Here is a 12,928-nt window from a genome sequence, read left to right on the forward strand (position 1 = left end):
TTTGCCAGTCTGGGATCACTGCATGGTTCTGAAACTTGTAGAAATCCTGCAGAGATGTAATTTCCTGCTGATCTGTTCCATTTTTGTCTGTAAATAACTGAGAAGGTGGGGCTTAACCAAGGGGTGGGGCTTAACAACAATTGTGTCCTATTGTAGACAGGGCAAAGGTGGGGGAGGCTTCTGCTGCAGCCAGTTGTCATACAGATAGGTAGACACAGATCTGTGAGAAAAAAGAGGGAAATGGCTGTTATCCTGTGGTGCTTAGAGAGGGGTTCTTTATATATTTCTCAGCTTTAATTGTAATATGAGACAAAAATTTCAAAGGAGACGAGGAGATTAAGGAAGGAATTGCTGGGATTTTTGTTGTGTATGTTCTATTTTTACTGTTCCTTTAATACCACATATCTATCCCATGCAAATATTCATATGGAAATCAGCCTATTTAGATATCCATATGTCAATGAGCCAAGCTTTCCTAGGTTAGTTACACAAGCTATACCTGGAATAACATCATGTCATTATGGCATCTGCAGCAGTTACTCTACTTGTTGATGGGTTTTTTCTTCTACAACACACAGTAAGGTCTCATTCAGACGAGTGTAAAACTCAACCGTGTGCTGTGCATGGAAATCACACACAGCACACGGACCCATTGATTTCAGTGGGGCCGTTCACACATGCAGGAGTTTTCATGCAGCGAGAGTCTGCAGCGTGAAACTCACTGCATGTCCTATATTAGTGCCTTTTCACGCACCTACGCACCCATTGAAGTCAAAGGGTGCGTGAAAACCACGGACCGCACACGGATGCACATCCATGTGCTGTGTGTGATTTGCGCATCATTTCTATTTTAAAAAAATGTGCTTTGCGAGTGCGTGCCTAGGTACATTACACGTTTTCGTGCTCGGCTTCTCACTTATCTGAAAGACTGACTTAACTTTCCATCTATCCTTATATCTACATATAATTGTTGATGTCCAGCTCACTAGCCTACATTCAAATACGTAGTACATACATAGTAAATATTCCAATAATTGGTTATATCAGTAGGGATTGTTCAGAATTTTGGTATTATGTCCAGAGCAGGAAATTACAAACGTTTTAATTTTTAAAAAAAAATCCGGACTGTACAACATGTCCTTATAGAGGTGGACTAGTGTGGTCACTTGCACTCACTAATTGGGAGGCTAAAATGTTCGCACTCACTGTATGCAATTGTAGCTCGCTGAGCCCTTTAAAGAGGAGGTGTCTGCTCTCCTGACATGTCTGTTTTAGTGAACATTTGTATTCCCCATAAAGTAACATTAATCGATCATCTTTTCTTAGAACTTTGCATTGTGCTGTTCTTCTCTTATTCCTCCTGGAAATGTATGAATAAACTGGGCGTTACCAATAGTGGGTCCTTAAACAACCTCACCTGGTCAGCACTCATTGGTTCATGCTACAGTCTGTAGGGACATAGGGTGGTCTTACACGGCCCGACGTGCAGTGGAAACGAGCGCCGAGCTAGTTGATTAGCACTCATTTTCTCCTTTCAGAAGGAGCTATGTATGGGGATGAGCGCTTGTTACTCCGATCACTCGTCCCCATACATTTCTATCATGTCTTTGCAGGAAGAAAAAATTGGTGGACCATAAACGGCGCTGCTGGTAAAAAAAAAAGGTAGAAGCCGTTCCAGTGTTTTGAAATGCAAAAATAAAAAATTAGAATTTGATTTATTTTTGTATTTCAAAACACTGGAACGGCTTCTACCTTTATTACCAGCAGCGCCGTTTATGGTCCACCAATTTTTTCTTCCTGCAAATACTTCACAGTGGTAACCACCTCCAGTTACCGGATGGGACCTGGCTGCAGCGGTCTAATGATACCTATTTCATTATAAGTTTACAACGGCGTTGTGCCTGTGCTAGCACAACGCCAAAAGCTGAGCTCAATTGACTTTCCTCTGTTTTATTCCATTATTTTTGGTGATCTGCACTATGTGGCGCCGTGCGTTTTTTGCTTTCTTCTCCAATTTCTATCATGTCGGTAGCACGTCTCCCTGTTTACACAGGGAGATGTGCTGCCGACATGATAATATTTTCAGCATTTAAAATGATACGATCAGCAGATGAACGGGCATTTGTTCACTCATCGGCTGATTGTTGCCCTGTTTACACAGGGCGATTATCGGGAACAAGCGTTCTGTGAACACTTGTTTGCCCGATAATTGGTCGGTTTAAAAGGGCTCATACTCCATTGACAAGGGAGATATCTTGGCTTCTCCAACTTGTTGTCGGGGTTCATTGAGTGTGCCGTAGGCTATTTGCAGATAGTTTGCATTCGATTTCGATCAGTGGCGGGGGGTATTTTAGCTTCCTGTTATTATATTATGGATGCCTTTATTTAAAGGCTTGTCCTAGTGATAGATTCCTTTTACCCCAATCTCCCACAAGTGCTGTCATTCCAACTTGGAGTCCTTACTGTTAAGAAAATTTTGCGGTAGTGCAAAAATAAACTGAATATCTGTTCATTGCGTCATTCTCTTTCTCCAGCATTCACATGGCACGAGCAGTGGAGGTCGCTGCTGAAAGTAAATTCTGGACTCAACGCTGTCGGGAACCCAAGACAGCAAATACCTCTATAGATTATTAGCTAGGAAAAGGGAGATAAAATGAATGGCTGCCCAATATATATGTTTACAACATTTCAATATATCATTAATGTTTATGTCTGCTGGTAGGTGAATAATGAATGATGTATTGCTACAGTGCCATTCGTCCCACCTTTACACTGCGAAATTAAAATGTGATAAAAAATCTATCACAATCTTTAAACATCGCTTTCATTTCAACATCTCAAGTCACAGCTGGGAAGCCAAGCGCACATGTTCAGTGTCTATGAAATATTTTGCTAAAAGCAATTATAAACCCATGTCTCTAATGTCTGCATATTCTTCAAGCAAAATAACTTGATTGATTTTTTGCATTGCATGCAGAGTGTATCTTATGTATTTTACTGTGTACAAGTGATAGATGATTCCGTCTGATATCCCGAGGGTTGAATCCTCTAAGCAAATAATTTTGAAACAGCATAAATTCAATAGACAGGAAAGATTAAAATCTAAACAGATGTAGTCCCTCATATATTATTTTTTTCCTGTAAGCGACCTTAATCTTTTAGATACTAGAGAGGTCTTTAATCTGCTACAAATACAGACTAACCTGTGATGGTTAAGACAGGGAATGTGTTGGAGTTACACTCACTCTGCGTGTTCATTGTCTGCTTTCTATTTACAGTTTGATCTTCTTTTAGCAATTATACAAAATTTTACATTTACGATGGTCATACATATAGCAACATTCCGATTCTGCAATTATTTCCTTAGGTTAAAGGGAACCTGTCAACAGTTTTGTGCCTTCAAAACTTATGACAGTGTCATATAGGGAAGGGGAAGGGCATTTGAATCTTACCTCTTTGAATTCCCCCAGTGCGGTGGTCGCACTCTCTTCTCGGAGTGATGGCTCTAGCGGGCACTTGCAATCGCGTGCCGGAGGAATTAAACATCATTTTCTTAGTCATGCAAGCTGCATGACCGAGAAAAAAAGGTATGTATAAAATCCCTCCCCCCCCCCCCTTCCCTATATCGCTCTGTCAGCATTTTTGAGACCTCAGAATTGCTGACAGGTTCCCTTTAAAATACAATGTGGGCAGGTTAGTTATGTTGCGAAAGCTATGACACCAAGTATGTCACAGCTTAGATGCTATGGGTTTCCACTCCAGCATAACATCTTTCTTAACACAATCTTTCCCTTAGTAATGGAGTAAGACTCTGAACTTAAAATTATATATTTTCTATGTCCTAGTTTCAATTCCTTTGTTTGATGAAATGATTCATTTAGGTGCACCTTTGAACGCCAGTTTACAGTTTACTTCTAGGTGTAATATACATAAAACTAGAGCATATGAAAGTATACAGCATAAAGTGCATTCCTGTCCAGAGCTTGATAAAGTGTATCATCCAATAGTCCAGAAATTCCGATAGAAGCAGGCTGAAACATAATCTTCAATCCAAGGAACAACGTACTTACGAAGTTGTTCCTGTATCTTCCATCCACTTTAATGTAGAGTGTCTGTGTCCGTGTGTGTGTGCGTGTGCGTATGTATGTGTGTGTGCGCGCAGCTACTTCTCTACCAGGAATGAGGACCAGTCACCCTTGTTCTTGGGATCCCATCAGACCTCCAGCGATGACGGTCTTATGGCATATCCAGTCCTTGAGTTGTATTTCTAAATCTAGTGAGGTGCAAGTATCACAATTGCGCCAATTTGTGCCAGAATTTGGTGCATTTTTTGACACTTTCTGGACCCAGACACAGTAGTACATCTGCCCCATTTTGTTGGTTTTTAGTTTTATGTGTATTGCTTATTTCAAGGGTTCACCTGCCTATGCATAGAGTGATAAATGGGCAGGGAATGTATCGCTGCATAACTAGGTACATTTGCCATTTAGGAGCCTGGTAATAGATTACAGTTGTTCAAGCTGCAGTGGCCATATAGTTTGTCACCCAGCTTTAAAAAAAAAGTAATATATCTAAGAAACATCAGAATGACTAAAGAGGACAACTCAATGAGGGGAGTTTAACAAGCATTGTATGCCAGTTTTCTGTCCCAATTTGCGCGAAAAGTTAGCGACTTTTGCATTTTTACACAGTTTCCGCCACTTTTCAAAAAGTGGATGGGGCTTAGCAGAAGGGGCGGGGCCACTCACAGCCGAACAAGTTTATTATAATTACTCCAGAAACTGGCATAAATTATAGCGGAAATCTACTCCAGTTCATAGCTGGCATAGATTTCCGTTTCTGGTGCATGGATAGCAAGAGATGCGCCTAATTTATTCCTCTTAATAAATTAGATGCATTTTACTCCAGTTCTCTTTATATTAATTATTTTTATAAATATGCCCCAATAACTTGTATTTCAAAGTAATTTTCTAGGAATAAACTGCTGCAGGGAAAATGGAGCATTCCATGGTTGTCACTGACATCTATACGTGGGCATTGGCTTTAGGGGATACCAGCAGTCCTCCAGAGACAAAGGGGGAATTTATTAAGACTGGCGTTTCATATACCAGTCTCAAAGAGAATCTGTCACTAGTTTAGTAATGCCCAATCTCCTAGCTAATCTAATAGGCGCTGTCACACTGATAATACTAGTGAAAATTGTGTCCCAAAACATTTATTATTCTGAGCTTTTTTTGAAATATGCAAATGAGGATATACTAGCCAAGTGGGTGTCAACACCAGCAATTGTACTGAGGTGCAGCCCCCTCACAGCCTTTGACGCTGTCCTATCAGCATGAAGCTGCTTCACACAGTGTGAGAGACTGAGGCTGGAGGGAATGTGGATCACTTCAAATAGCCATATCAGCGGTTCTGGTGGCATATGAAAGATGAGATTCTAATCTTTCATATGACACAAGGATCGCAGTTCTAGCTGTGAAACAACTAGTTGAAAACACAGTCGGGAATGGGAGCTGTATACTATAAGATCACACCGTATTGTTGGGCTGGAAAGAGGAGAACTGTATGACCTGATTGGACAGCGTCATACAGAAAACATTACACCGCCCAGAGTGAAAAGAGTCACCTCCTATTTGGCTATTAGAGACACATTAGCATATTTAGAAAAATACTCATAACTTTGCAAATAATAAAAGTTTTTGAAAACAAATGATACTGTAGTTATCAGCATCATAGTGCATATTAGATTAGTTAGGAGATAGTGAATTAATAAAGTAGTGACAGATCCCCTTTAAGAGAAAGAAAGGTATAGTAAGATGTGGTACATGTATTAAGAGGCGAACGTCTCTAAATAAATGTGTTGAATTTTACGGTTGGCCATGCACTACCCATTCCACCCTTGTCATTGGCCATAAAAAAAAAAAATATACTAACCTCACGGTTCTTCTATCCCCACAGCACAGGCTCCCTCAGCATGCTGCATGGCTCATACAAGGTCCTCACACTGAGAAGCATCAGAGCCGTATATGCGATGCAGCGCTCAATGTCATCAGTCCCGTGTCACATACGTTTTGATCTTGCCCAGCGTCAGGATGCTGTATGAGCCACAACATGCTGCGGGAACTCGTAGGGGAGCGGTGAGGTGAGCATTAATGTTTTATTTTATTTTCCGATGGGGGCAGGGGGAAGTCTGATGGGAGTATTGGTGTAAATTGTAATAAATGTGTTGGGCTGTTGTAGCCTTTCTCCATCTGAAAAGCCAAGCCCCATTCCACACAAGGGGCGAGAACTGCGTAAAAAGTCCAAAAAACATGAATTGCTACTTTTGGACCCTTTTGCGACTTTTTTGTTGGTTTCTAAAAATCTGAGTTTAAAGTTGCTGCATTCAGCCGGTGAAAGCCCAGTTATAAAGTTATTCAGGAGAATGGTTAAAGTTGTGTTACCAATTGTTTGTTTTCCGGCATATTCAGACATTTCTATGTTTAGCCTCTTGTGTTTTTGCTTTGTGTCTCATCTGCTTCTTGGCTGCTAGTGCTACATACTGCATATCCCGTGGACATTGTGCTGTTCTTTGTTCTGGGCCTCAGGGAAGGCGAATTTGAATTGTTAGATTTTTTTAGGCTGGCGATCTTGATGTTTTATATATTGCTTTTTTTCGTTTCCCTAAGGGATCATGCAGCACACAGTGTTTGTCCCCGAAAGTTTCTAATTCAGCCTCAGGAGTGGCTTTATTTTTAACAAGGTTGACACTATTTTATGTAAATGCTAATGTACAGTTTATATTTATTGTCTGTGTCATTTTTTTAAGCTATATGTTTGCAGTATGGCATCCATAATAGCAATTCTAGATGTTGTCACTTTTCCCAGACTCCTTGATGGATTTGTCTAACTAGGCAAATTTGGAGCAAAAGGTATATGTTAGATTGGCGGTGGTCACTAGGCTGTTTCCGCAGTTTTCATAAACTTGTATGGAGTAGCCTGCGCACATGCTTTGCCATCACTCTAAATATATCCCCCCCGCCGGCCACTTATAAAAGGAGAAATGGGGGTCAGAAATGGGGGCACTGATCTAACTTTTATCACCTATCCTTTGGATACTTTTTAATAGTGGGAATCCTCATTGATATTATGGATGACAACACTAGAAGAATCTGTAATTTTGGTTATATTGGATGTCACCAGGGTTTCACAGATGTAACTAAGAAATGTCTGAATGCAATATTGAACAACTTGACGAGAACAACGCAAACATTTATATTCCATGGGATTTGGATTTTATTCATTTTTTCGTATTGGGAAATCTTCAAATCTTCAAAACCAAATGAACAGCCTGTGGCTTATTCTTCTATACACAGAAGTGTATAAAACATATTCAATAAAAAGGTAAGGAGAACATATGGAACTGTCTGCAGATTTCTAGTGAAAGGCCGGGTTCACATGTAGCGCAAATACTGCAGATTTTCCGCAAAGGATTTAGGCCTCATGCACACGAACGTATTTTTTTCCTCCCGTAAATACGGGTCCTTGGTAACACCTATTCGACCCGTATTGCACCAGTATTTACGGACCCGTTCCCGTAAATACGGGTCCGGTGTCACCAGTATTCCACCCGTATTTACGGGCACGTTTTGGCTGCAAAATTTCACTGCACTAATCGGCAGCCCCTTCTCTCTATCAGTGCAGGATAGAGAGAAGGGGCAGCAATTTCCGCAGTAAAAGAAATTCATACTTACCCGGCCATTGTCTTGGTGACGCGTCCCTCTCTTGTCATCCAGCCCGACCTCCCTGGATGAAGCGTCAGTCTATGTGACCGGTGCAGCCTGTGATTGGCTGCAGTGGTCACATGGGCTGTGACGTCATCCCAGGAGGTCGGACTGGAGGAAGAAGCAGGGAGTTCTAGGTAAGTATGAACGTCTTTTTTTTTTTTTTTTTTTTTTTGCAGGTTGATCTATGTTGTGATCGGTAGTCACTGTCCCGGGTGCTGAAAGAGTTACTGCCGATCGTTTAACTCTTTCAGCACCCTGGACAGTGACTATCCCCTGACATCGCCTAGCAATGCTCCCGTAATTACGGGTGCGCACACGTAGACACCCGTAATTACGGGAGCCCCATAGACTTCTATGGGCCTGCCCGTGCCGTTATTACGGCCTGAAATAGGACATGTTCTATATTTTTCAACGGCACGGGCACCTTCCCGTAAGCATACGGGGAGGTACCCGTTGCCAATAGAAGTCTATGGGCCCGTAATTACGGACGTTTTTACATTCGTGTGCATGAGGCCTCAGTTGCGGAAAATCCGACACATAATACAGTAGCAACAAAGAGGATGAGATTTGAACAAATCTCATCCACACACTGCGTAAATAATAAGCGTAAAAATGGCTAAATTTTTTTTTAATCTGCAGCATGTCAATTGTATTGTGAAACTTAATCCCAGGAATCCGGGCTGCAAGATGGGACGCATCGCCATGACTATGGGTAAGTATGATACAATTTTATTTTTACCTGCAGTTCCTGTCTTAGGACCAGTTGCAATTTTTTTTTAAGCCAAAAAGCTATGAAGAAATCCAAAAAAGAGCAGAAATATAATGCTTTTAATTAGATTCCTCTTCCCTGTAAATTTTACTCCTGTTCTTGGCAAATAAAAAAAAAAGGGTATAAATAAGCCTGCAAAATGTGAACTGGGCCTTAGGGCTTGTCCACACATAACAGAATTGCGTATGTTCCATCCAGAATTGCGGATGTAAAATACGCAGCGGAATACATGAGCAGTAAAGCAAGCGTGATTTAACAAATGTCATCCACATTCTACGAAAAATTCAGTAGATAAATTGACCTGCGGTGTGTCATTTTATTTCTTGCGTTTTTCCCCTTAGAAATCAATGAGGGACAATAATTCTACAGCAAACTGCGATGTACTGCGTAATTTTCTGCAGAAACACTGCGGAAATTCTTACAGGGGGTGCAAATGTCATCACAGGAAGAAGAGATATCACCATCACACAGCCCTAAAAAAAAAAAAAAAAAAAAAAAACGGCAACAAAAATCGGCACTATTCTCCACAGTAAGGGCGGATTTACACGAACGTGATATACATCCGTGCAACGCGTGTGATTTTCACGCGCCTCGCATGGCCCTATATTAGTCTATGGGGCAGTGCAGACTGTCAGTGATTTTTGCGCAGCGAGAGTCCGCTGCGTAAAACTCACGACATGTCCTATATTTCTGCGTTGTTCGCGTATCACGCACCCATTGAAGTCAATGGGTGCGTGAAAATCACGCGCACCACACGGAAGCACTTCTGTGGGATGCGCGTGATTCGCGCAACAGCATTGAAAAGTATGTTTGCAAACAGAAAAGCACCACGTGCTTTTCTGTTTACAAACATCCAAACGGAGTGTCATAATGATGGCGGCTGCGCGAAAATCACGCTGCCGCACATCCTAAGTGATGACACACGGAGCTGTTAAGTGCCTTTTGCGCACGCATAAAACGCACACGCTCGTGTAAATCCCCCCTAAGGGGAAGGCCATTGCATTTGAAAACCGCAATCGGTCAACTGCATGCATTTTTAGTCTCTGTAATGCTGCAGTTCTGTTGCGTTTTTAAACGAAATAATTGATGGACATAGTATTCACCCGTGTTGAAGTTTGTTAGGTGCTGCCTGTATATAGTTCATGACGAGGAATAATAGAGTGCGGTCTTGTTTTACCTTACCTCCCCCTGCATTCCCCACTTACCATAACGCTAACTAGCCCAATAGCACACAGAGACTTTTGTTTGGAATGAATTTGGCCACAGCAGCCATTTTATTAACCCCTTCCCGCACCTTGCCGTTAATGCACATCAAGGTGAGCAGTAACTTCGCGCACCTCGACATGCAGTTATGTCAGTGCTTTGACAGTTAACCGCCGCGCGGCGCTACACCGCAGTGGCGGTTAACTGTGCAGGGTGTCTGCCCTGCATTCCCTGTTGCCGATCAGCGGCCCATCACCGCTGATTTCGGCAGTTAACCCCTTCGATGCAGCGGTCGATTCCGATCGCCACATCTAAGGATTTTAGCGGAGATCGGCAGCCCCAACGTGAAATCACGGGGGCTGCGATGGTACCCATGGCAACCGGACGCCAGACAATGGCTTCCGGGCTGCCATGTACAGAAGCCTATGAGGACCAGCCGGAGGGTGGTCGTCGTAGGCTTCCTGTGAGTGTGACTGTTACGTCACAATGACAGTTGGAGTGCATTACACTACGTGTGTAGTGTAATGTATTCCAGCAGCGATCAGAGCTGCAAGTCTAAGTGTCCCCTAGTGGGACAAGTAAAGATAGTAAAAAAAAAAAGAATAAAAATATTTTTAAAAAAGTGTAAAAATAAAAGTTATAAGTGACATAAACAAGAACTGCTTTTTTCCCTATAGTAAGTATTTTATTATAGGAAAAAACTGAACACGTAAAAAAAAAGTACACATATTTGGTATCATCGCGTTCATAACAACCCCAACTATAAAACGATAATATTATTTAAAATAAACGAAAAACAATGCCAGAATCACTATTTTTTGGTCACCAACCCTCCCAAAATATACAATAAAAAGTGATCAAAAAGTCGCATGTACGCCAAAATAGTACCAATACAAACTACATCCCGTCCCGCAAAAAAACAAGCCCTTACACAGCTTTTTTGACTGAAAAATAAAAAGTTATGGCTCAGAATATCGTGACACAAAAAATAATTTATTTTATAAATAAGTTATTTTATTGCGCAAACGCTGCAAAATGTAAAAATACCGATATACATATGGTATCGCCGTAATCATACCGACCCGCAGAATAAAATATAATGGTCATTTATAGCCCAGGGTGAAAGCCGTAAAAAATAAATAAAAAACATTGTCAGAATTGATGGTTTTTGGTCACCTTGCTTGAAGAAAAATGGAATAAAAAGTGATTTAACCCCTTAATGACCAGCCTATTTTAAACCTTAATGACCAAGCCATTTTTTACGTTTTTCCATCGTCACATTCCAAGAGCTATAACCTTTTTATTTTTGCGTCGACATGGCTGTATAAGGTCTTGTTTTTTGCGGGACAAGTTGTATTTTTAATACCACCATTTTGGGGGACATATTATTTATTGATTAACTTTTATAAACTTTTTTTTGGGGGGGAATAGAAAAAAACCTGAAATTTCGCCACTCTTTTTCGCGTCTTAAATCTACGCCGTTTACCGTGTGATATAAATAACACAATAACTTTATTCAACGGGTTGTTATGATTGCAACGATACCAAATTTGTATAGTTTTTGTATGTTTTACTACTTTTACACAGTAAAAACGCTTTTTTTTCAAAATTATTTGTTTTTGTGTCTCCATATTTGAAGAGCCGTAAAGTTTTTATTTTTTCGCCGATGCGGTTGTTTGAGCTCTTGTTTTTTGCGGGAAGACTTGTAGTTTTTATTGGTACCATATTGGAGTAGATGCGACTTTTTGATCACTTTTTATCACATTTTTTTTAAGTCAGGATTCACAGAAAACAGCAATTTTTCCATAGTTTTTAATTAATTTTTTTACAACGTTCACCGTGCGGGTTAAATAATTTTATAGATTTATAGTCGGGGTCGTTACGGACGCGGCGATACCAAATATGTGTAACTTTTTTACTTTATTTTTTTTAATAGTAAAGCATTTTGTAAGGGGAAAAGCTGGGTTTTTCATTTTTTTTTCAAATTTTTTTTAAATTAACTTTATTAAACTTTTTTTTTACTTTTTTACTAGTCCCACTAGGGGACTTTAATATGCGATTCTCAGATCGCTATTATAATACACTGCAATACTTTTGTATTGCAGTGTATTACTGCCTGTCCGTTTAAAACGGACAGGCATCTGCTAGGCCATGCCTGCGGCATGATCTAGCAGGCATTCGCTCCAGGCAGACCTGGGGGCCTTTATTAGGCCCCCGGCTGCCATCGGAGAAACAGACACTCGGCGATCTTATCGCCGGGTGTCGGTGGGAGAGAGAGGGAGCTTCCTCCCTCTCTCCAAAACCACTCAGATGCGGTGCACGCTATTGTGCACCGCATCTGAGGGGTTAAACGGGTGAGATCGATACGAATATCGATCTCACCCGGCAGAGCAGGGATGCCTCTGGCAGCTGAGAGCAGGGAGATTTGACGTCTCCTGCTCTGTTTACTTTATCCTGATTCAGTGCCGTAAAAAGGCATATGCATCAGAATAAAGCCCGTTAGTGGCCGCCGTGAAAAGGCGTATTGGCGGTCACTAACGGGTTAAAAAAAATCGCATGTATCCCAAAATGGTACCAATGAAAACTACTGATTGTCCCGCAACAAATAAGCCCTCACACGGCTCCGGTGGTGAAAAAAAAAAAAAAAGTTCTGACTCCCAGAATATAGCGATGCAAAATGTGCAGAGTGTTCCAAAAGCGGATAAGATCGGGCGCCATTTATCAGTGCGACACTGGCCACATATCTGCAGATAATTATTTATTTACCCCATTATTATACCCTCTAATTTTGCCCCTGATGTACTCTGCCGAGCCTACATGTACCCCCACATTATAAACTGAAATACCAGCAAAACGCCAGAGCTACTACCAAGCTAAATCTGTGCTCCAAAAGCCAAATGGCGCTCCCTCCCTTCTGAGCCCTACAGCGTGCCCAAACAGCCGTGTACGTCCACCGATATGGCATCGCCATACCCGGGAGAACCCTGTTAATATTTTATTTGTGGCACAAACTGGGCACAACATATAGTGCACTAAAATGGCACATCAGTCGAAAATTGTAATATTCACTTTGCACCATCCGCTGCGCATGAATGCTTTCATACATGAAACCTTTCGCGCACCATGACTTAATAGCATGTTGTGGTGGGGGGGTGATGTATGGAGCGTCTCACTCACTGAGCCCGTGCCA

This window comes from Rhinoderma darwinii, chromosome 2 (genome assembly GCF_050947455.1).
Source record: "Rhinoderma darwinii isolate aRhiDar2 chromosome 2, aRhiDar2.hap1, whole genome shotgun sequence".
NCBI classification, from domain to species: domain Eukaryota; kingdom Metazoa; phylum Chordata; class Amphibia; order Anura; family Rhinodermatidae; genus Rhinoderma; species Rhinoderma darwinii.